This window comes from Vulpes lagopus, chromosome 5, assembly GCF_018345385.1.
Source record: "Vulpes lagopus strain Blue_001 chromosome 5, ASM1834538v1, whole genome shotgun sequence".
Lineage (NCBI taxonomy): Eukaryota > Metazoa > Chordata > Mammalia > Carnivora > Canidae > Vulpes > Vulpes lagopus.
Window position 1 is genome coordinate 68,099,429 of NC_054828.1, and position 25,266 is coordinate 68,124,694.

General features: G+C 38.3%; 1 protein-coding gene across 21 annotated transcripts in view; it reads left to right on the top strand.

Moving 5' to 3' along the window:
- R3HDM2 (R3H domain containing 2) overlaps positions 1 to 25,266 on the top strand; it is a 161,730-nt gene that overhangs the window by 21,286 nt on the left and 115,178 nt on the right. For 20 of the 21 annotated variants that reach the window (XM_041756344.1, XM_041756343.1, XM_041756354.1 and 17 more), the window contains exon 2: positions 17,907 to 17,967. The exons of the other annotated variant lie outside the window; for it this stretch is intronic. The gene's annotated coding sequence lies outside the window, so the exon portion shown is untranslated. The remainder of the gene's footprint in view (positions 1 to 17,906; positions 17,968 to 25,266) is intronic. 21 annotated transcript variants of the gene reach the window in all.

Sequence of the window (25,266 nt, forward strand, 5' to 3'; positions counted from 1 at the left end):
TCTCTCTGGAGCCTTTTTTATAAGGCATTAATCTCAAAGCCCTACTTCCTAATACTGTCATTTTCTGGGATTAGGATTCAACATGAATTTTGGGAGGACTCATTCAGACTATAGCAGAGAGGTGAGGTCTGGGCTTGTAACTACCACCTGGAATTGCTTTTCAAGACATAGCAAAATTTATATTGGACAGCTAAGAGCTTGGGTTAATACTGTTTCTTTTGCACCCCAACTTTTTTATTTGGAAGAATTCTGAACTTAGAGAAAGTTGAAAGAGTGATACACTGAATACCAATATGACATTTTACCATTTTATCATTTTATGATATTTTACCACATTTGTGCTCTCACGCTCTATTTACCCCCTTACTCTCTCTCCTTTTGTCTATCCATGTTTCTCTCTCCCTTCCTTCCCTACACTTATATACATTATGTTTCATTGTATGTTAGGGATTCCTTAGTTATGTGAATAATTGAGATACTGCTTTATAGTTTTCCTTCCAGTCCGGGATTTATTCAAGGATTTTTTTTTTTAATTTTATTTATTATTTATGTATTATAGTCACACAGAGAGAGAGAGAGAGGCAGAGACACAGGCAGAGGAAGAAGCAGGCTCCATGCACCGGGAGCCCGATGTGGGATTCGATCCCGGGTCTCCAGGATCGCGCCCTGGGCCAAAGGCAGGCGCTAAACCGCTGCGCCACCCAGGGATCCCTTATTCAAGGATTATATGTTGCATTTAACAGTCTTTTTTTTTTTTTTTTTTTTAAGTCTTTTAATTCAGAGCGGTTCTCCCCCTCTTTTGTTTTTCATGTCATTGATATTTTTGTAGTTAGGGTAGTTATATTGAAGAATGTACAATTTGGATTTGTCATTATTAGATTCAGATTAAACATTTTTGGCAAGATGTGTGTGTCTGTGCACATAATGTCCCTTTGACCCATTGGTGGTGATACAAAGATCACTTAGTTAAGTTGATGTCAGCTATATTTCTTCTTTGTAAAGGTACCTTTTTCCTTTTGTAATTAAGAAAGTCTGTGGGATGATACTTTTAAAAATGTGTGACTTTTCTATTCCTCAATATTTTTAAGATTTTATTTATTCATGAGAGAGAGAGAGGCAGAGACACAGCCAGAGGGAGAAGCAGGTTCACCGTGGGGACAACCACTGAACCACCCAGGTGCCCATGTTTGTTAATGTTTTACCCAGTGGTATTAACATGCACTCATGATTCTTGCCTAAATTGGTTATTACGTTGATGGTTGCAAAATGTTGATTCTCTTGTTACTTCTACATTTTCTAGTTGGTGATGTTCTAAAAGGAAGACCTTTTACTTTTCCTCTTTTTTTTTTCTTTTTTGTTTTTGAGGATCATTGTAGATTTGGTATTTAAAAAAAATTAATATATTACAATTCATTACTGTAAAAAATACTGACTATTCAGTATTAAGTATAAAGTGGGGTACCTGACTGGCTTGGTCAGAAGAATGAGTGACTCTTGATCTCGAGGTTGTGAGTTTGAGCCCCACATCATTGGGTGTAGAGATTACTAAAATAAATAAATAAATAGGTAAATAAATAAGTAAATTTGCAGTTGTAAATTTGATCAGTAGGAGCCCCATTAAACTGACTCTTACGTCCTTTTGACATGACCCAGTCAGGCTTTGAGCACTTCCTTACACTCTGGCACTATACGGTATTTTGGACTCACTTTGTACCTTACCTGCTCCAGACCTGGAATCAATCATTTCTGCAAGGAATCCTGATTCATTTAGTGGCAAATGATTCCTTTAAAGGGGAGCCATTTCCCTTTTGTGACCTGGGCGTCCCAAAGGGGAACCGCTTCCTTTTCTTAATTATCCTGAATTATCCTTTGCTATTTTTATGGTATCAGTTATTTCCAGTTAAAAAAAAACAACAACAGTGGATTCCAGATCTGAGACTCTTCTGTGTCTTCACTGATGTACCTGATAATAAAGTATCCATTACCTGAATTATTTCTCAGACTGAAGTATGTTAGAGGTAGGTCTGATGACTTGCCATGGGAGGCAAGGTATTGTGCAGAAAATTGGCATTGTATTGGTTTTTTTCCCCTAACTTTTTGTGAAGGTGAAAATAAGCTTTCGTATCCTCCTCACTCTCATGTAACCCAGATCTTTTCTTCCTGTAGTGCAGTCACTTAAGAGTTATTTCCCTCTTTGTATCTTCTGCTGTCTGAATAAAATGTTCTTGGATAAGGAAACTCCAAACCAGGACTTTCATACTTAGTGCTTTGAACTTGAACTTGCATTCACCTATATATATATATATATACTCACAATTGAACTTTAAGTACAATCTAAGACACTAACATGCTTAGGGTATTTATTGAACATTTCTTGGAGTATGATTTTATGACTGACTCCTTATGAGGTCTGATGTTTTAAAGAATCCAAAATAGCTAGCCTTAGAATTGGGATCTGGTATGCTTCAATCGCTATGGTCCAACAGCTTCGAGAACTTCCTGCTCTAGGACTCTATAAGAAATGAGATACATCAATTCCTCCCACAAACATTTTATGCTGAAGATGAAATCCATTAAACTTATCTATACATTCCATTGATATGGAAACATAAGTAAGCTGTAAGGAAAGTAATGATGTGTTAACATGTTCTGTTGAAATATTTAAAATCTTGTTTTCCTTGTGGAGGAAATATAGCCGGTTTTTGGAGGGAGAGGGGTGTTGGTCATTTCCAGAAGTTACAGATAATATTTTAATTAACACCGTTACTAACCTGTCAGTGATATTATGGCTTATATATTTATTCTTTCATGTGGATGACTGCTGTAAGATTACTTAAGAAATTAGCTGCCTGGCAACATAAAAGTTCAGATATTAAAATGAATTGCATGCCTTCCAACTATTTCTATTACTTGTCTAAATTTAGAACTATGTAGAGCTTCTGCAGAATTGTGGATTTTAATAGTCAAGACAGACAATATTCAGCTTTTTGGAGTAAAGAAGAGGAAAGGTAGTTTCAAATTAATTTTTTACTGTCACTCAGACTACTTAATTAAGACACAGAGTCCAGTGAAAAGTCAGGACTATTCTGAGAATTTTATTTGACTCTTGCTAAAAACTTGAGCCTAGGATATGGGTATGAAAGGGATAATTCCCCCCCCCACACTTCCACCCCCAGCTGAATTGCTGGAAGCTATTCTTTCCTTAGCGTCTCCCCAATTTATGCTTGATAAGTATATTTCCTATACTTTACCTGGATGGATGGGGCAGTACATCTGAGCTAGAGATCAGGTGAGCCTTATAGGTACTTTTAGAGCACTGGAATTGTTTTGCCTGTGTGTGAATTCAGAATTTTGTGGGATTTTTTTTTTTTAAGATTTTATTTATTTATTCATCAGAGAGACAGAGATTGAGAGAGAGAGAGAGAGAGAGAGAGGCAGAGACACAGGCAGAGGGAGAAGCAGGCTCCACGCAGGGAGCCTGATGTGGGACTTGATCCCAGGTCTCCAGGATCATGCCCTAGGCTGAAGGCAGCACTAAACCGCTGAGCCACCCGGGCTGCCCTTGTGGGATGTTTTGAGGAAAAATTAATTCCATTCCATGTATGTTTAACTGTACATGAAATATGAAAATCTGTTGATGGAGTTGGTAGGACTTCAACAAAAGAAATAGAAAATAAAAGGAATGGTTATTTATTTTGACTAATTTCAGTAAGTAATAGAGTAAGATTTTACATATAGAGTGAATATGATGTATTTGGTACCAGATTTGGCAATTGGAAAGGTAGGACTTTGTTGCTACTATAGTAACAAATTTTAAGGATGCTGGGAAAATGCCAAAAAATTATTATAAACCAAGAAAAATCCATACAAATGGAATGTATGTTTTTTTCTGACCCTAGATTTATACAAATGGTAAAATGTAAAAAAATTGACAACACATCTATATATTACTCTCAATGAATTAAGCCTGTCTGTGTGCTTTTCCCCCCCTCCCTTTCCGTTCTTCTGGGGCTTTCCTAGATGAATTCTAGACGTGAGGGACCTGGTTCCTTGGAGAAATGAGCTGCCCTCAAAGAATTTACTGTTTATTGAGACAAAATGTTAAGGAGGTAGCAGGATGATTTTTATTTTCTTTTTGCTTATCTCTATTTATTTTAAAGACTTCATTTATTTTAGAGCGAGAGTGAGCAAGAGCAAGGGTGTAGGGCAGAGGGAGAAGCAGACTCCCTGCTAAGCAGGGAGCCTGATGTGGAGTTCGATGCAGAGTTTGGTCCCAGGACCCCTGGATCATGACCTAAGCTGAAGGCAGACGCTGAATCAACTGAGCCACCCAGATGCCCTTTCTTACATGTTTTAAAAGAGCATGAATTTCTTTTATAATTAGAGGAAAAATGAGTTGGGGCTATAACTCAATTCTTAAAACTTGTAAGTATAGTCCAGTAATCTTATTTTCAAGCACTGTTGATCAGTCTCCAGTCAGGTAGTGAGTTCCTTTTTTTAAGGGCTTTGAGACTATTTTTTTTTTTTTTTGAGACTATATTTTGGGGGGTAAGCTGTCTTTTTCTATTACAGCTGAAGTTTTTATTAAATAACTTCAGTATACTTAACTAATCACTAAACTAACAATTTGTATTTAAACTTAGTAATATAGGGGTGCCTGGGTGATTCAGTCAGTTAAGCATCTGCCTTAGGCTCAGACCATGATCCCAGGGGTGCCTGGAGTCTTGCTGCCCCTAGTGCAGAGTTTGCTTCTCCCACTTCCTCTGCCCCTCCCCCTGCTTGTGCACTCTCACTCTCTTTCTCTCCCTTTTGCTTTCTGTCCCTCAAATGCGTAAGTAAAATCTTTAGGAAAAAACCTCTAGTAATATATGATTCTGTTTATTTGAAAGAATATAAATATATGAATTCTGGGAGGAAAAGTTGTGTTTATTAGATTGCCTAAACTTGCTAGAAATAGCATTTTGATGTCACAAGAGGGATCCCTATAAAACTTGAAGAAAATATTATTGCTCTTACTAGAATAAAAACTTAATTTAGCTCGAAGTAGCCTGTAGGTTGACAAAGAATAGTATTACATTTTTCTGTAGGTCCCAGAGTTTTTCTAGAGGCAACTTGAGTGTCACATAAGGTACTTAGGACTATTAGAATGTTCATCATTCTAGGGCTATGGGATCTAAAATTTTTGTGCATGTTAAAGTACCTTACTGGCTGGCTGTGAAGATAAACCATGAACATTTAATGATCGAAACAACAGATATAATGGGTTAGATTCTGTAATATAAACAGAATGCAGTGTAATTTATTTGAGTCTAATTGTTTAGTATAAAGAAATGCAGAAGGAAAGAGAAACCAATATAGAAAGATAGGGAAAGCGGTAGGAATTGAACTGGGCTTCAATGGAAGATTAGTATCCAAATTCATTTCAGTGGTTGTATTTCAGATTTTATATATATATATATATATATATATATATATATATATAAATATATTTCATTTTTGGGATTTGCTTTTTTTACATTTTATTTTTAAATTTTATTCTTCTTAAAAAAGATTTTATATATTTGAGAGAGAGCAGGAACGAGGTAGGGAGGGATGTATGTAGCAGATGGAGAGGGAGAAGCAGGCTCCTGACTGAGCAGGGAGCCCGATGTAGGGATCCATCCCAGGACCTCTGGGATCATGACCTGAGCCAGAGGCAGACATTTAGCTGACTGAGCCACCCAGACACCCCTCTTCTTTATTTAAAAAAAAAAACTTTTTAAAAAAGATTATTTATTTGGGAGGGGGGGAGGGCAGACGGAGAGCATTCTTTTTTTTTTTTTTTTTGATAGCCACACAGAGAGAGGGAGGGAGGCAGAGACATAGGCAGAGGGAGAAGCAGGCTCCATGCACCGGGAGCCCGAGGTGGGATTCGATCCGGGGTCTCCAGGATCACGCCCTGGGCCAAAGGCAGGCGCCAAACCGCTGCACCACCCAGGGATCCCCAGAGAGCATTCTTAAGCAAACCCCCTGATGGAGCATGGAGCCGATAGATGTGGGGCTTAATCCCACCACCCATGACCTGAACTGAAACTAAGAGTTAGATGCTTAACTTACTGACTTACCCACGTGCCTTGAGATTTGCTCTCTAAAAAACTTTATTATGGAGAATTTCAAACATTCAAAAGCAGTGGGAATAGTAAAATGAACCCCTATATACAATTATCAGCTTATGGCTAACATGGCTCCTACCAACCCCCTTTTACAAATTGTTTTGAAGCAAATCTATGACATATTATTTCATTCATAAATATTTCAGTTAAATGGTTCTAAAAACTAAGGGCTTTAAAAAACATAATACCAACCCCCCCCCCCAGCAAAACATAATACACTATTTGTACATCTAAAATAACGAACAATAATTTCTTTATATCTGGTGGTCATATTTCCATGATTGTTTTATAAATTTTATTTATTTATATTTTTAAAAGATTTTATTTATTTATTCATGAGAGACACACAGAGAGGCAGAGAGACACAGGCAGAGGGAGAAGCAGGCTTCATGCAGGGAGCCTGATGTGGGACTTGATCCCTGGTCTCCAGGATCATGCCTGGGCTGAAGGCAGGCGTTAAACTGCTGAGCCACCCAGGGATCCCCTGTTTCATAAGTTTTATTTTTTATTTTTTTAATTTATGATGGTCACAGAGAGAGAGAGAGAGAGAGAGAGAGAGAGAGAGAGGCAGAGACATAGGCAGAGGGAAAAGCAGACTCCATGCACCGGGAGCCTGACGTGGGACTCGATCCCAGGTCTCCAGGATCGCGCCCTGGGCCAAAGGCAGGTGCCAAACCGCTGCGCCACCCAGGGATCCCCGATAAGTGTGTTTTTTTTTAAATGTCATTATAAACTCTGCAGTTTAAGCCTGTTTATGTGTTTCAGCCAATTATAGTTTTATCTGTATTGATGTCTCATTGATTGCCTCATCTTGGCAAATGGGAGCTGCTTCAGATTGGCAGTCTTTTTTTTTTTTTTTTTTTTGACTCCAGTGTCTTTTTGATGTGATCCTCTTAGCTATGTTAGCTTCTTTGTTTTGTGGAAATAAAGTTTAGAGACCATTCTGTGTGTAACAGGTACTAATTGCTTAATGGGTTGGTCATTGTTTCTTACTCTTTCCAGTGAACAAGCCTAGGAAATAAAGTTGTTGTTGTTGTTTTTTTAAAGATTTTATTTATTTATTCATGAGACACACAGAGAGAGGCAGAGACACAGGTAGCCGGAGAAGCAGGCTTCATGCAGAGAGCCCGACCTGGGACTTGATCCCCAGTCTCCAGGATCACGCCCTGGGCTGAAGGCAGGTGCTAAACCGCTGAGCCACCCAGGGATCCCCTACTTTTGTAATTTTTAAACATGGTGTATAATTGCCTTCTAAAAATACAGGCATTTAGAAAAAAATATAGGTAGTTTACATTTCTACCAGCAATTGATTCCAGATTTGAGACAGAAACTTTGGTTATGGGAGCACCTGGGTGGCTCAATGATTGAGCATCTGCCTTTGGTTCAGGTTGGGATCCTGGGATCGAATTCCGCATTGGACTCCCTCCAGGGACTCTCTCTGTAGAGACAGAGAGAGGCAGAGACACAGGCAGAGTGAGAGGCAGGCTCTATGCAGGCAGCCCAATGTGGGACTCGATCCCAGGACTCCAGGATCATGCCCTGGACCGAAAGCGGGTGCTAAACCACTGAGCCACCCAGAGATCCCAATAAATAAAATCTTTTTTTTTTTCCAATAAATAAAATCTTAAAAAAAAAGAAGATTTAGTTATGGTGGATATATACAAAATAACCAATTTGAATTTTTTCATCCTTGTATATTTACAGTGGAGCATTTGGCATAGGCATCAAATTACATTTTAGCTTTCTTTTAACACACCATTAATTAAGTGCCTATGAGGATCCCTGGGTGGCGCAGCGGTTTGGCGCCTGCCTTTGGCCCAGGGTGCGATCCTGGAGACCCGAGATCGAATCCCACGTTGGGCTCCCGGTGCATAGAGCCTGCTTCTCCCTCTGCCTGTGTCTCTGCCTCTCTCTCTCTCTCTCTCTCTCTCTCTCTCTGTGACTATCATAAAGAAATTAAAAAAAAAAATTAAAAAAAAAAAGTGCCTATGAAAGAGTGTAGTCTTTGCTTTCCATTATAAGCAAATATAGCAGGTTAACTTTATCCAAGCTCTAAGGGCCTTGAAGGACAAGAGGAGTAGAGGAAATTCTAAATTAACAAACATTTTGGTCTCTGACCTCTTAACTCTTTGAAAAATTATTTTAGACTCCAAAGAACTTTTACTTATGTGGGTTATATTTGCCAGTATTTACTGTATTGGGAATCAGAACTAGGAAAATGTTTAAAATTTATTAATTCATTAAAATAATAGTTCCTTACATATTTATATAACACATTTTTTAAATGAAAAAATCTTTTTTAAAAAAAAACTTTTTAAAAACATTTAGTGAGAAGCAGGGACATGGTTTTATACTTTTGCAAATCTCTTTTATTTTTGGCTTAATAGAAGACAGTGGCATTCTCATCTGCATCAGCATTCAGTCTGTTGCAGTGTCATTTTGGTTGAACTATTTGAAGAGAAAAGTGCAAACTGAGAGATATGTAGTTGGAAAATAGAGAAGTATTTTAATATCTTTGGGTAATCGGATATTCTTTGATACTATACCCAAACTCAACATACGTTCTTTAAAGATTAGTTGCAGTGTAGAATCTGAAATGGTATTAATGAACTTTTGTATGTGGTGACATTAAAATTCTTTTTTTTTTTTTTCGTACATTGGATGCATCTTTTACCCATGTATGATTTTGAATCATCATGAATTGGTCAGTTGGAAAATACTGGTTCACTGAGTTATGCAGATCTTCCAGATGTTTGACACAGTTCATTATACAAGTAAAAAAAAATCACACTCATTAATATCACTGTCATTTGATCAGAAAAATCTTAAGTATTAAGAAGTTGTCAGGCCCACAGAAGATAGACTTTTTTATGATTTTGATTTTATCTTAAAGCTTTATCACTGACAACAAATGCGATCATGTATTTTCTTTGAAGATACAGGCTCACTTTGTTCATTTTTGTGAAGAACACTGACACATAACCATAGTTTGTCAGTTGCTTACTCAAGAAGTGAATAATAGCCCATGAAAAAAGTGGCTAGTTTAGCTTGCAGCTCAGTTGCTTTCCCTTGAGACAATTATAATTTTACTATTTAAAGATTTATTTATTCATGAGAGACAGAGAGAGGCAGACACACAGGCAGTGGGAGAAGCAGGTCCCTGCAGGGAGGAGCCCGATGTGGGACTTGATCCGGATCCCAGGATCACGCCCTGAGCTGAAGGCAAACGCTCAAGTGCTGAGGCACCCAGGCATCCCTACTTGAGACGATTACTGTACTTTGATTGATATGCTGCAGAACTGGTTTGTACTTCCCATTTTGCCATTTTGATTATTAAAAAGACATGTATGCAAGAGTGGAAATTTAATAAAATTATTTTTACTGCTTTATCAAGGACATTTATAAGTAAAATTTTTCCTTTTTATTTTTTTATTTTGATTTTTTTTTTAAAGATTTTATTCACCTATTCATGAGAGACACAGAGAGAGAAAGGCAGAGACACAGGCAGAGGGAGAAGCAGGCTCCCCACAAGGAGCTCCATGTGGGACTCAATCCCAGATCCCAGGATCACGCCCTGAGCCGAAGGGAGATACTCAGGGGACATTGCAGAGCCACGCAGGTGTCCTAATTTTTCCTTTTTAAACTGCAGGTGTGGGGTGGTGAAGATTATGATAGTACTAGTACAGTTTGATACCATTGCCTTGATTTATGCTAAAGCAGTGGGAATTATACCTACCATTTCACTATGGTGAAAAAGGTAGATAACATCATAGTGTGATGAGAAATAACATCTTGTTGTGAAAATAGTGGACCTCTTAGACCTCCTGAGACCGTACTTAGAGAACTGCTGTTATAGGTAGAGCATGTATTATGTAGCCAGAGATACTGAGGTGAGAAAAAAGCATGGGTTTCTACGTCAACTGCAAGTACTTTGTTAGGGAACTCAGGATCTGTGGAGAGAAAGAATGGTAGTCAGGACCAGATCATAAAGGAACTTAAGTATCCTGCCAAAGAATGCTGAGTTTATCCTATAAGAAATGGAGAGTCTTTGAAGGCTTTTTAGGAGGGTAGTGTGTGTATAGTAGGGATGTGGGTCTTTGATGCCATCATATTTGTATTTTTTAAGGATCACCCTTATCATAGTGTGTCTTGTGGTAAGGAGGCCAGTGGAAAATGATGAGATTTTAAACTAAGGCACTAGCTTGGTCATGGTGCCACAAAAGGCCAGGCTGTACAAGCCAGTACAGGAATTCAAATGTGTCTTTCTTAAAGCAGAACTAAGCCTAGCATCATCTGTTGGTTGGGTGGGTGGATGGTCAGGTGCACAACTGCATCCATCATCATGTCATTTATAAGCTATCCACTCAAATACACTTGTATCAGCAGAATTACTAATTTGACTTTTATTACTATAGATTAGTTTTAATCTGTTTTTGAATTTCATGTTAGTAGAATCATAGACTCTTGTGGTTTTTTTGTTCAACGTTATCTTTGAGATTCATGAATTTAGTTACATATAGCAGTGGTTTGTTTTTTGTCATTGCTAAGTAGTACTTTTTCTGACTATACCATAAGTTTTCCATTAAGTTGTTTACAGTTTGGGACTGTTAGGAATAATACTACTGTAAACATTTTGTACATGCCTTTTCATAGATGTAAAGCACTTGGGAATTCCAAGAATGGAATTGCTAGTTCATGGGATATAAGTACTACGGTTTTCCAAAGTGTTGTATTAATTTATTCTCTTGCCAACAATGTGTGAGAGTTCTGGTTGTGCCATGTCTTTGACTATACTTAGTATTGTCAGTGCTTTTTTTTTTTTTTTTAAATTTTTTTAAATTTATTTATGATAGTCACAGAGAGAGAAAGAGAGAGAGGCAGAGACATAGGCAGAGGGAGAAACAGGCTTCATGCATCGGAAGCCCAATGTGGGATTCGATCCCGGGTCTCCAGGATCGCGCCCTGAGCCAAAGGCAGGCGCCAAACCGCTGTGCCACCCAGGGATCCCCAAAGTGTAAGGAACTTAACTTGTTTTTTTTTTCTTTTAATTTTTATTTATTTACTTATGATAGTCACAGAGAGAGAGGAAGAGACACAGGCACAGGGAGAAGAAGCAGGCCCCATGCACCGGGAGCCTGACGTGGGATTCGATCCCAGGTCTCCAGGATCGCGCCCTGGGCCAAAGGCAGGCGCTAAACCGCTGCACCACCCAGGGATCTGTCAGTGCTTTTAATTGTAGCTGTTGGGGATGTAGTGATGTCTTTTTGTGGCTTTAATTCGCATTTCCCTGATGACCACAAATATGGAATATCTTTATATGCATATTGGCCTTTTAAGGATTCTCTTTTGTGAAGTGCTTCCAACTCTTGTCCATTTAAAAAATTGGGCTGTTTGTTTTTTTCTTACTGATTTGATTTTTTTCTTATTGATTTTCTTATTGATTTTGTCTTTTTTCTTATTGTTTTTCTTATTGATTTCTTTGTGTATTTTGTATACACATACACAAAATGTCCTTTGTGGCATATGTACAGTTTTATATCACTGCCATGATTTATGCTAAAGCAGTGGCAGTTATACCTACCATTTCACTATGGTGAAAAAGGTAAATAACATCTTAGTGTTATTATCAAAATTAAGATCTTCTACAGGTGTTTGCTCATGGGATAAATGCAGGAATAAATAATAATATGAGTGTTTTGTTGGGATTCTGTGATATATGTCTTATCTATAAAGAGTGTTTTTTTTTAAAGATTTTATTTATTTATTCATAGAGACAGAGAGAGAGAGAGGGGGGCAGAGACACAGGCAGAGGGAGAAGCAGGCTCCATGCAGGGAGCCTGACATGGGACTCGATCCAGGGTCTCCAGGATCACGCCCTGGGCTACAGGCGGTGCTAAACCGCTGCGCCACCGGGGCTGCCCGAAGAGTGGTTTTATATATTATTATTTAGAGATTCTAATTTCCTTACATGATGAGAATGCACATGCTGCTTTTGAGTGTATCAGTGTTGATGTTTTGAATTAGTGTTAGCTGATTGCAGGTATTTCTGTTACCTATTGCTGTCAACCAAAACACTCCAAATCTTAGTAGTTTAAAAGAACTATTTATTTGCTCATGATTAAGTGGCCTGGCAATTTGTGCAAGGCTCATCTGGCTTGCCTCTACTGCACATGGAATTTGCTGGGCTTACTCAAGTGCTGGTGGTCAATTGTCAGGTTGGCCAGGGGCTGGTTATACCTAGATAGCCTCACTCTAGCACTGTCCATCATTAGGCTGGAGCTGTCATCCAGGGTACCGTGTTGTCTCCTGCAGTCTGTCTTGGCTACCTTGAATGGTGACTAGGTCCCAAGAGAGCAAGTGTGGAAGTTGCAAGGTTTCTTAAGGCCTTGGCTCAGGAATTGTGCAGTGTCATTCATGCTACAATCTTTTGAACAAAACAAGTCACACGGCCAGTTCAAATTCAAGGGGTGAGGAAGTGAACTCCACTTTTTGATGAGAATTGCTGCAAATAATTTGTGGCCATGTTTGATATACTACATTGGGCATTGCCTTTCCTTGTTCCTTTCTCCTTTTCTCTCTCTTCTTCCCTTCCTTCCATTGTGCCTTTTAAATGAAATGGATAGTTTATGGGGTTTGTTTTTGTTTTTTAATTGCCTTGACTTGTCTTTCTTCTTAAAGTTTATGTTAGAACAAACTTTACTTAAAGGATGTTTTCTGTGATTGCTTGGTGTAGTTAAGGACCAGACATTTTTAGGTCCTGACTTTAAGACTATTACTATAATACCAAACATCTGTTAATGATGAAGATAGCAGTTTCTTCCCCAGGTAATCTTGATCCTTTTTTTTTAATCCTTTTTAAAGGATTAAAGAATTGGTAAGACCTGAATCTTAACACTGGTCCTTTTATGAGCTCTATTCCCAGCTCTTCCATGCCTTGTTAGCTGTCTAGAGTTACTAACATGGGCCTAAAATGACAAACTTTTTTCCCCAAGGTGCTCAGTGAAGTCAGGAAGGAGAAGACTCCACAGTAGGAGAAGGGGTGTGGACTGCAGTTGTCTTGAGGAGACAGTGTTTTTATATGTGAAATAAACAAGAATCTTGGGCAAGGTGCAGATGTCAGTGACCTGTCAGCCCATCAGGATGAATCAGCTGAAGTCCTAGATAAGGTGACAATGTCAGCACAATGAGCCCCTTACCCTGAATTTATTGGGCCTCTCGTTAAGGTAGCTGTCATAGCCCTTATTTTAGAGAAAAGTCAGAGTCATTGTTCCAGATTCACCTGACTTTAAACATTATTTATTTTGGAGGGGGAAGGTCACCTTTTGTGTATGAGTACTATTGGAAGTGACATGTGGCTGGTTTGCAGATTACAGCCAATTTGGTGTGCCCGAGTGTTATAGTTGTTAGGATCTTTAAAACTTGTCTTGAGGTGACTAGAGGCTGTTTATTCTGCTTCTCCAAGTAAGTTTAATTGTCTTGGGCCCTAGACAAGTAGATTTGTTAACTGTAGTTTCTAATTTATCTGTTGCCCAAACCAGTGGTAATTTGATGGAAATAGGAACTCTCGAGGTGGCATTTTATTACAAAAGATGGATGTTGGCTGCTAAATGCAGCTGACCAGAAGGTTAGGGCACAGATTCTGTTTTCCTGGTGACAGGGTCATTACTGAGGCTTTATAGAACACGCCACTAGTCAGATGGCTGAACTGAATCTTCTACTTTTGTGAGGTTATCTCCAAGGTGTTTGGAGTGCTTCATAGAACACTTTGTCAGCTGTGTTCTCTTGCAGCCATTTGCACCTTGTGTCAGTTTAGCCTAGTTGTTCTGGGGTGTGAGGCACTCCTTAGTGCAGTACTGGTAACCAGATCTTTGTCAGTTGCTGCTGCCTGAGAACCTTGGATTTGGGTCTCACAGATCCAGAGAACAGTGTTACCAGATAAGATTGCCATCTTATTTTCTGAGCCCATATTTTATCTTCAGAGAAAGCAAGAGACCTGAGAACACAGGCAGATTGTTAGAATGAAAACAAGAACACAGAGTTTTGGTGGCTTGCCATCTTATTGGCTGTACAAATAAGTTTAAATTTTCCTTTAAAAACTGAAGTTTAGGGATGCCTGGGTGGCTCAGTGGTTTGGCGCCTGCCTTCAGCCCAGAGTGTGATCCTAAAGACACAGGATCGAGTCCCACATAGGGCTCCCTGCATGGAGCCTGCTTCTCCCTTTGCCTTTGTCTCTGCCTCTCTGTGTCTCTCATGAATAAATAAATAAAATCTTAAAAAAAAAACAAAAACCAAAACCCTGAAGTTTACCTCGAGGTAGTACTTAGCTTTGTAAATGAATCAATTGAAAACTATTAACAGTGCATATGTGTCAGGCACTATTTCACATTGGAGGTATAGATATGAACAAGACACAAGATTTCTGCCCTCAAAGAGCTTTACATTTTCATTTGAGAAGATAGACGATTTCCAAATAAGTAAATAATTACGGATTATGGTGAGTACTATGAAGAAAATAGATGTGGTAATGTGACTGAGAGTCACAGGGAGAAGGGGATGTTAAGATGAGGTGGTCAGGGAAGACCTTTTTGTAGTGGTGTGTGAACTATTACCTGGAAGGAGGCAGAACCAGCATTTTCTAATGGGAGAGGAGTGTTCTGGGCAAGAGGAACAACAAATACAAAGGCCTCATGAGGACTATGTGGCTTGGTATGTTCAAGAATAGGTGAGGGCCAGGGACACTTGGATGGCTCAGTGGTTGAGCGTCTGCCTTTGGCTCGGGGGATGATCCTGGGGTCCTGGTATCAAGTCCCGTGTTGTGCTCCCCACAGGGAGCCTTGCTTCTCCCTCTGCCTATGTCTCTGCCTCTCTTTCTCTGTGTCTCTCATGAATAAATAAAGTCTTAAAAAAAAAGAATAGGCAGGGGCCAGATTTTATAGGACTCCATAGACCTCGCTTAGGATGATGGAAAACCATTGGTAGAAAGAAGGTTGTTGACCAAGAAAAAGAAAACTAAATGATCTGATTTACATTTTTAAAAGATCATTCATGCTTCTGTGGGGAGGACAGGTACAGAGTGCCCAGAGAGGAAGTAGAAAGATTAGTTAAGAGACTGTTGCATTTTATTAAAAACCTGCAAACTATATGGAGATTATGGAGGATGGATGGTAGAAGGCAATTGAACCTCTTTTAGAAAATATTCCATTTTCAATTTTGTTAAGATTACAAATAGGGCAAGAAAACCGTAACATCAATAAGGACTAGTGTGTGTTTTGACTCAGAGTTGGAGAGAGACCGTTTGGTATGGCAAGGCTCTCAGCATGAACTCACTATGCCTGCTTAAAAATCAGGCACATCTGGGCATGGCTTGAGGGCCTGTGGGGAGAGGCAACTAGTAATTTCTTTGCATAGGGGAGAATAAGGCTTTTCCAGGGGACAGGGGTGGTGGTGGTGGAGATCACCATTCAGGTAGTGTTTCAGGACCAACATTGGTAGTAAAAGGGGGAGGGCAGTATCCTGATCGTGCCTCCCAACCTTAACCAAACTACCACACATCTACCAAAACCCTGAGGTGTGGGGGCTATAGAGAAACTGGAAGAGATTTTTTTTTTTTTTTTAATTTATGATAGTCACACACACAGCGAGAGAGAGAGGGAGAGGCAGAGACACAGGCAGAGGGAGAAGCAGGCTCCATGCACCGGGAGCCCGACGTGGGATTCGATCCCGGGTCTCCAGGATCGCGCCCTGGGCCAAAGGCAGGCGCCAAACCGCTGCGCCACCCAGGGATCCCCTGGAAGAGCTTTTTTATAGAAATCTTAGTACAATATTGGGAAGGCAAACTTTAGCAATATGATACTCATTGGATAGAGTTGTAAAACAAAATGAAGAGTTAGGGATACTCTTCACATCAGCATAGAACACAGTGGGGCTTAGGTGTTTTGTGGATTCCAAGAACACAGACTGGCTTGGCATATTAAGTGTTCTAGTGGTGACATTCAGCACTCAAGAGTTTCTGCTGTGACCTAAGCATCAGCCAGCTCTCAGAGTCCTTTAATAGCAATAATAATAATATTATAGTTGGAGAGAGGAGATATTAAATTATATGTTTGTAATATTTATTTCTACTCACAGAAGAAAATTCTCTCTGACTTCCCTATATTATCTCTTACCTACTGAGATTCCCTATCTGCTAGCTCAGTTTCTAGACTTGTCTTGTATAAAAGGATAAGAGGAGGACTGGATGATTATTTATATTATAAAGTGGACCAAGAACTACTTACAAGAAGAGGGGATCATTAGAGGAGAAAGAGCCAAGTGAGCAGAGTGTTGTACTGTGAATTGAAAATAGCAATGGGGGGAATCCCTGGGTGGCACAGCTGTTTGGCACCTGCCTTTGGCCCAGGGCGCGATCCTGGAGACCCGGGATCGAATCCCACATCGGGCTCCCGGTGCATGGAGCCTGCTTCTCCCTCTGCCTGTGTCTCTGCCTCTCTCTCTCTCTCTCTCTCTCTCTGTGACTATCATAAATAAATTAAAAAGAAAAGAAAAGAAAAGAAAATAGTAATGGGGGCAGCGCCGGTTTAGCGCCACCTTCAGCCCTGGGTGTGGTCCTGGAGACCCAGGATTGAGTCCCGCGTCAGGCTCCCTGCAGGGAATGGAGCCTGCTTCTCCCCCTGCCTGTGTCTGTGTTTTTCATGAATAAATAAATAAATAGAATCTTAAAAGAAAAAGAAAAAATAGCAATGGGCTGGAACACCTGGGTGGCTCAGCAGTTGAGCGTCTGCCTTAGGCCCAGGGCATGATCCTGGATTCGGGGATCAAGTCCTACATCAGGCTCCTTGCGGGAAGCCTGCTTCTCTCTCTGCTATGTCTCTGCCTCTCTCTGTCTCTCATGAATAAATAAAATCTAAAAAAAAAAAGAAAAGAAAAAAAAAGCAATCGGTAGGGGCAGTTGGGTGGCTCAGTTGGTAAAGTATGCAACTTTTTTTTTTTTAAGATTTATTTATTTTAGAAAGAGAGTGAGTGTTAGTGAGGGGAGGGAGAGAGGCAGAGACCTCAAGCAGACTCCTCACTGAGCCTGGAGCCTGATGCAGGGCTTAATCCCAGGACTCCAAAACCATGACCTGAGTGGAAACCAAGAGTTGGTCATTCAGCCCGCTGAGCCACTTGGGTGTTCCAGAGCATGTGACTCTTGATCTTGTGGTTGTAAGTTTAAGGCCCCACACTGGGTGTAGAGATTACTTAAAAAATAATAAAAATTAAAACAAAACACTTCTGTGTGTTGAAGCAGTGGATTAAAAAAAAAAGTAGGAATGGATATAGAGGGTTCAGGACATGTGTAGGGTTATAAGAAACATTGTGAGCAAAAGGAATTGGGAAAGAAGATGTTAAGCTGCTATGGAGGGTTGCCTGTGTGACTCAGTCAGTTAAGCGTCAGTCTTCAGATATCAGGTCTTAATCTCGAGGTCCTGGGATCAAGCCTGGAGTTGGGAATCCCTGGTTAGTGGGGAGTCTGCTTCTCAACCCCCCCCCCGCCCCCCACCCCAAGCCCCACCACTTCACCACCCCCGCTCATGTGCTTGGGTACATGATAAACAGATAAACAAAAATTTAAAAAAACAAAGAACCTGCTGTGGATTTTGAAATAGATGTCTTTATTTTCTTTGGGAGTCAATATATTAAGATTTAAATTGCTTTTAACTTTTTGTTTTTTCGTTTCTGTTTTTGTTTTTGTTTTGTTTTGTTTTTTGAGATTAGACTTGTTTCTTATGTGATGCCATTCCAGCACTGGACTCATGGAGGCTGAACATTTATTCAGGTAATAATAGGTAACATTTATGGAGCACTTTCTGTGTGCTACGCAACGACTAAGTGCTATACCTGTATTTTTATTTAATTGTCACACAACCTCATGAAGTTGGAAGTGTAACTGTACCCATTTAATAGATGAAGAAACAGACTAGAGTATATCAAGATTGAGTTCACTTGAATTAAATAAAAAATACTACTGCTGTGGTTAAAGTGAGAGATGATGGTAGCTTAGATTAGATAATGCCATTTCTCACCTGTCATAAATACATGAATGTAAAGTGGTTTTGACTGAACTTTACTCTGATTTCCAAAATTTTTTCCCACTAGTGAATAAATCATAGTTTGTCTTTAAAACAGTGGGTGTACTTTTTGGTAAAGAAAAATCCAATTTAGAGTTTTAACTTTAAAGCTTTTCTGACTTTTTAGAAAATAGATAATAAGTTTGAAATAGTTTAAATTTATTTGAGTAAATATCTACAAAAGGTAAATAGATATGAACAAAGGTATTCTTAAAAAATTATTAGTATGGGTAATAGGAATCTTTTTTATTGTTTTTGTCATACTTGAAGTATTGCTCACAGGTGTTTTAACTTTAAGGAACCTTATTAGGGCTTCTTGTAGGAGCTTTCTTGGTATGTCTAAATGTTTATTTACAAATCATACTAATGGTAGTACTTGCCAGAACTGCGAGTGTTTTTAGCACTGTCGACTGAAAATCAGTCAAAAATGAGGATTCAGCATCTCTGAAATTGTAATGTTGGTTAAAAAGGACACCTGGGTGGCTCAGCAGTTGAGCTTCTGCCTGGAGTTCTGGGATCAAGTCCTGCGTTGGGCTCCTACATGGAGCCTGCTTCTCTTCCCTCTGCCTATGTCTCTGCCTCTCTCTGCCTCTCATGAATAAATAAATAAAATCTTAAAAAAGAAAATAATATAATGTTGGTTAATAGAAGTATTTGTAAATTTACAAATACTCAAATTTATATGCTACTGTGAGTGATTCTCCATGTTCAGTTATGCCAGGTGTTGTTTGTACACTCATCAAGGTAAAGTAAAACTTTTTATCACTCCCTTATCAGTTATTGAGTAGTCAGCATGAAGATATTGCCCTATTTCCCCTTTCTGTATCTTTTTTCAAAATAGATCTTGAGCTGTAATTGACATATAGTAAACTGTACATATTAAAAGTGTACAGTTTGTTAGGTTTTGACATATGTATTGTTCACCCATGAAACTACTACCACTATCAAGATAGTGAAAATACCACCTCTACGAGTTTCCTTTAATATTTCCCTCAACTTCTGTGGTCTCCAGGCAACCACCGATCAACTTTCTGTCATTATAGAATAATTTACATTGTCTAGAATTTTATATAAATAGAATTGTATTGCATATAAGCTCACATTTATTTTTTGTTTGGCTTTTTTTTTTTTTTTTAAGATTGTATTTGAAGGAGAGCATGAGGGGGATGGCAGGCAAAGGGAGAGGGAGAAGCAGGATCTTTGCCCAGCAAGAAGCTCGACTCGAGGCTTGGTCCCAGGAACCAGAGATCATGATCTGGGTAACTTACCCAGGTGTCCTCCATTTGGCCTTTTTTTACTAAGCATAATTATTTTGAGATTCATCTATGTTGATGCATATATCAGTAGTTAATTTTTATTGCTGAGTAGCGATCCATTGTGGAACTATAACAATTTGTTTATCCATTTATGTTTTGATAATACACATTTGGGTTGTTTCTAGTTTTTGACAATTAAAAATAGTTATGCTATGATTATTTGTATTAAATTTTTGTATGGACATACACTTCTCCCCCCCCCCCCCCCAGGTTAATTTCTTTTTCAAAACAACAACAACAACAACAACAACAAAACTTCCCCCATTACCTGGTAACTACATATTTGCTGTCTTTGGATTTGCCTCTTCTGGATATATCTTATAAAAAGATTCTGACAATACATGAACCTTTTGTGTCTGGCTTTTTTCATTTAGGGTAATGTTTTCAAGATTCATTAAGTTGTAGCATGTATGAGTACTTTTGTTCCTTTTTGTGGCTGAATAATATTCCATCATACAGATATATCACATTTAGCTTATCCATTCATAAGTTGGAAAGCATTTGAGTTGTTTCTACTTTTTGGGTACTATGAGTAATGCTGCTATGAACATTAATAAGTTTTTGTGTGGATATATGTTTTCATTTCTTTTGGTTGTATATCTAGGAATGTAATTCCTGGATCATATGGTAACTCTGTTTAACTTTTTGAAAAACTGTCAAATTGTTTCCATAGTGGCTACATAATTTTACATGTTCACTAGCAGCGTACAAGGGTCCCAATTTGCCTATCCTTACTAAACTTATTATCTGTCTTTTGGTTCTAGCCATCCTAGAGGGTGTCAAATAATATCATGGCTTTGATTTGCACTTCCCTGATAACTAATGATGTTGCATTGAGCTTCTTTTCATGTACTTATTGGCCATTTGTATATTTTTTTGAGAAATGTATATTTAAATCCTTTGCTTTTTTTTGAGTAACTTGTCTTTTTTTTTTTTTTAACTGAGTTGTAAGAATTCTTAATTATGGATACAGGTTCCTTATTTAATACATGATTTACAGATATTTTTCCTCTTTTGTGAGTTATCTTTTCACCTTCTTGATGATATTGTTAAAGACAAAAGTTTTAAATTTGATGAAGTCTGCTGATCTATTTTTTCTTTTGTTGCTTATCCTTTTAGTGCTGTGTCTAAGAAAGTTTGCCTAACCCAACTTCATGAAGGTTTATTTCAGTGTTTTATACTGAGTTTTATAGTTTTAGGTCTTATATTTAGGTCTGATCTATTTTGAGTTAATTTTTGTGTATAATATGAGGTATGATTCCACCTTTATTCTTTTATATTTAGCTATCTACTAAACCAGCACCATTTGTTGAAAAGACTGTCCTTGGCTTATTTGATTGTCTTGGCCTCCTTGTTTAAAATTAGTTCACCATAAATGTAAAGGTTTATTTCTGGGCTTTCAGTTCTATTCCACTATAGCACTGTTCTGATTACTTACTGTCACTTTCTGTAGTCAGTTGAAATTGGGAAATGTGAGTCCTCCAATTTTGTCTTTCTTTTTCAAGATTATGTTGTTTGGTGTGCCTGGGTAGCTCATTTGGTGGAGCATGTGCCTCTTGATTTCAGAGTTGTGAGTTTGAGCCCCATGTTGGGTGTAGAGATTACTTAAAAAAAAAAAAAAAAAAGATTATATTGGTTATTCTAGTTCCGTACATTTCCATATGAATTTTAGGGTCAGATTGTCAATTTCCTTAAAAAAAGCCAGCTAGGATTTTGATAGGGATTGTACTGAATCTGTAGATCAGTTTTGAGTGTTACCACCTTATCAGTATTAAATCTTTCAGATGAACATGGGACATCTTTCCCCTTATTTATTAGTTCTTTAATTTCTATCAGTGATTGTTTGTAATTTTTAATATATAAGCCTTACACTTTTTTAATCCTAGTCTATTAGGGTTACATTTCCTTGTTAAAATTATACCTGAGTATTTTATTATTTTTGTTACTACTGTAAGTAGATTTTTCCCTTACTTTCATATTTGGAATATCCATTACCTGTGTATAGAAATATAATCAATTTTTGTATGTTGACCTTGTATCTTACAACCTGCTGAACTTATTTATTAGTTTTTAGTAGCTTCCTTAGGATTTTCTATATATAAGATCATGTTATCTGCAAATAGAAAATTTTTTTTCTGTTTTTGAAGATTTATTTATTTTAGAGAGAGGGAATGTGTACAAGTGGGGGAGCAGAAGGTGAGAGAAGGAGAATCCTCAAGCAGATTCCCCACTGAACAAGGAGCCTTATGTGGGGATGGATCCCAGGACCCTAGATCATGACCTGACCTGGAATCAAGTGTCAGCCACCCATCTGATTGCACCACCCGAGTGCCCTTTAAATAGAAAAAGTTTTACTTCTTTTCCAGACTAAATGCCTTTTCTTTTTTTTTTATTGCCTCATTGCCCTAGCTATGGTTTTTCCTTCTGTTCCTCAGCCTGGATTTTTTTTGTTTGTTTGTTGTTTTTAAAATTTTTTTAAATTGAAGTAATCTCTACATCCATCGCAGGGCAGGAACTCACAACCAAGAGATCAAGAGTTGCATGCTCTTCTGACTGAGCCACCCATGTGCCACCAGACTGGATACTCTTAACTGAGTCAGCTTCAAATTTGTTGATTCTTTCCTGCCTGTTCAGATCTTGTGTCAAACCCCTCTATTTATGCTTTTTGTTTTTGTTATTGTACTTTCCAACTCCCAAAATTTTTATTTGATTCCTTTTTATAATTTCTATTTATTACTCTAATGTTTCTGAAAGATTATTATATTTTTCGTTTAATTCTTTAGTCATGGTTTCCTTTTTTGGTCTTATTTAAATTGGCTAATTTAAAGTATCTAAGAAGTCCGGGGACGCCCGGGTGGCTCATCGGTTAAGTGTCTGCCTTCGGCTCAGGTCATGATCCCAGGATCCTGGCATTGAGCCCTGCCTGGGGCTCCCTGCCCAGCGGGAGGTCTGCCTCTCCCTCTCTGTCTGCCTCTCCCCTTACTCATGTTCTCTCTCTAAATAAATAAATAAAATCTTTAAAAAAAAAAGTCTATCTAAGAAGTCCAATGTCTGGTATTCCTAAGTGAGTTTCTATTGATTACAGTTTTTCCAGTTATGGGCCATACATTCTACTTCATGGTAATGTTATACGGCTTCACGTATAGTATAAGAACTTTACAATAGTATACTTCTTTTTCTTCCTTCCTGGCCATTGCCCTATTCTAGTTATACACTTTATGTGTGTGTGTGTGTGTGTGTATGTATGTGTGTACATAAAGTGTGTGTATATATATATACACACAAATGCATATATATACTTGTATGTATATATAAATTACAATGTATCTTAAATTATTGCTTTGAATAGTTTATAGTTTTTAAAAATATTTGAATAATGAGTAAAGAAAGCATGAGAGAGAGCACACATGAGCAGGGGGGAGGGGGAGAGTGAAAGGGAGAAGCAGATTCAATGCTGAGCAGGGAGCCTGATGTGGAATTCCATACCAGGACCCTGGGATCATGACTGGAGCTGAAGGCAGATGCTTAACTGACTGAGCCATCCAGGCACCGTTGCCTTTAATTTTGAAAGATACTTTCTGTGAGTATAGAATTCGTGGTTGACAGTTTTTTTCTTTCAGTCTTTTAAGATATGAATCCATTTTCTTCTAACTAGAATAGTTTCCAGTGAGAATCCTGTTATTGTCCTCATCTTTGTTTCTCTATATGTAATATATCCTTCCTCCTGGCTGCTTTTAACTTTATTCTGTATTACTGTATTCTTGATTTTAGGTAGTTTGGTAATGGTGTGTCTTGGTTTGGTTCTTTCAGCTTTTGGATCTGTGTATGTATAGTTTTATTACAGTTTGGAAACTTGGAAGCTATTAGTAAATATTTTTCCCCTGTCTCTTTGGAAATGCCACTGATACATATATTGGGCAATTGGAATTTGTCCCACGGTTTATGGATGCTTTGTTCATTTTATCCTAATTTTTTTTCCTTTCTGTATTTTATTTTGGGTGACTTCTATTGCTGTGTTTTAATATTTTCTCCCCCTGATTTGTTCTGTTGTAATTTTTAAATCTTATGTAGTCATTCATAGTGTTTTTATCTCTTCCATTTCAGAGATATTTTTTTTTACTTCTTCTACCTAACATGCTTACTTTTTCCTTTATATTTTTACACATATTGAATATAGTTACAATAACTTTTTAAATGTCTCTCTTTACTAATTTTATAATCTATCATTTCTCAGTCATTTATTTTAACTTTTCATTGTGAAATAAGTGTAATTTACAGGAAGTTACAAAGCAAAATGTACAGCAGTATTCCATTCCATGTGCCTTTCACCCAATTGTGACAGTTTACATAACTGTGGTACCATATCACAACCGGGAAATCAATATTGTTTCAATCTGTAGAGTCTATTCAGATTTGACAGTTGTACATGCACTCCTCCTCTGCATGGGTATGTTAAGGGGGGAGTTCTATGGAATTTCACTATGTATGAATTTGTATATTCACAACCACTGTCAAGATACAGAACAGTTCCATTCCCATAAGAATTCTTCCTTGTTGCCTTTTCATAACCACATCCATTCATGAACCTGTAACCTTGGGATTATTAATCTGTTCTCCAGCTCTCTAATATTATCCTGTCAAAATGTCAATTAAATGGAATCATACCATACGTAACCTTTTGAGATTGACTTTTTCTCCCACTCAGCATAATTCCCTTGAGATCCATCCAAATTATTGCACATGTCAGTAGTTTGTATCTTTTCATTGCTGAGTAGTAGTCTGTGGTACAGTTGTCCCAAGTTTGTTTAAGCATTCACCTGTTGAAGGACTTCTCTGTTGGTTCCAGTTTTTGACCATTGTGAATAAAGCTGTTATGAACATTCATGTTCAGGTTTTTCTGTAAGCATAAGTTTTAATTTGTCTGGAATAAATGCCCAAGAGTACAATTGCTGAGTGGTAAGGTAATTCCATATTTTATTTTATTATTATTATTTTTTAAAAGATTTATTTATTTATTCATTCATTCATTCATTCATTCATGAGAGACAGAGAGAGAGAGAGAGGCAGAGACACAGACAGAGAGAGAAGCAGGCTCCATGCAGGGAGCCCGACGTGGGACTCCATCCTGGGTCTTCAGGATCACACACCCTGGGCTGAAGGTGGCGCTAAACTGCTGAGCCACCTGGGCTGCCCTATTTTATTATTTTTTTAAAGATTTTACTTCATTATTCATGAGAGACATAGAGAGAGAGGCAGAGACATAGGCAGAGGGAGAAGCAGGCTCCCTGCAGGGAGCCCAACAGAGGACTCAATCCCAGGACTCTGGAATCATAACCTGAGCCAAAGGCAGACACTCAACCAGTGAGCCACCCAGGTGTCGCTACATATTTCATTTTAAAAGAAACTGCCAAACTGTCATCCAGAGTAGCTGTACCATTTTACATATCCATCAGCTATGTATGAGTGATCCATTTTTTCTGCATTCTTGTCAACATTTGATATTATCAATATTTTTTAAATTTTTTTTTCAGAGTTTATTTTAGAGAGGGAGTGGGAAAGAGTGCACAAGTGCATGAGAGAGTGTGGGGGAAGGGCAGAGGGAGAGTCTTCAAGCAGACTCCCTGCTGGCATGGAGCCTGATACAGGGCTCCATCCCACGAGCCATGCAACTGATGAGATCATTACCTGACC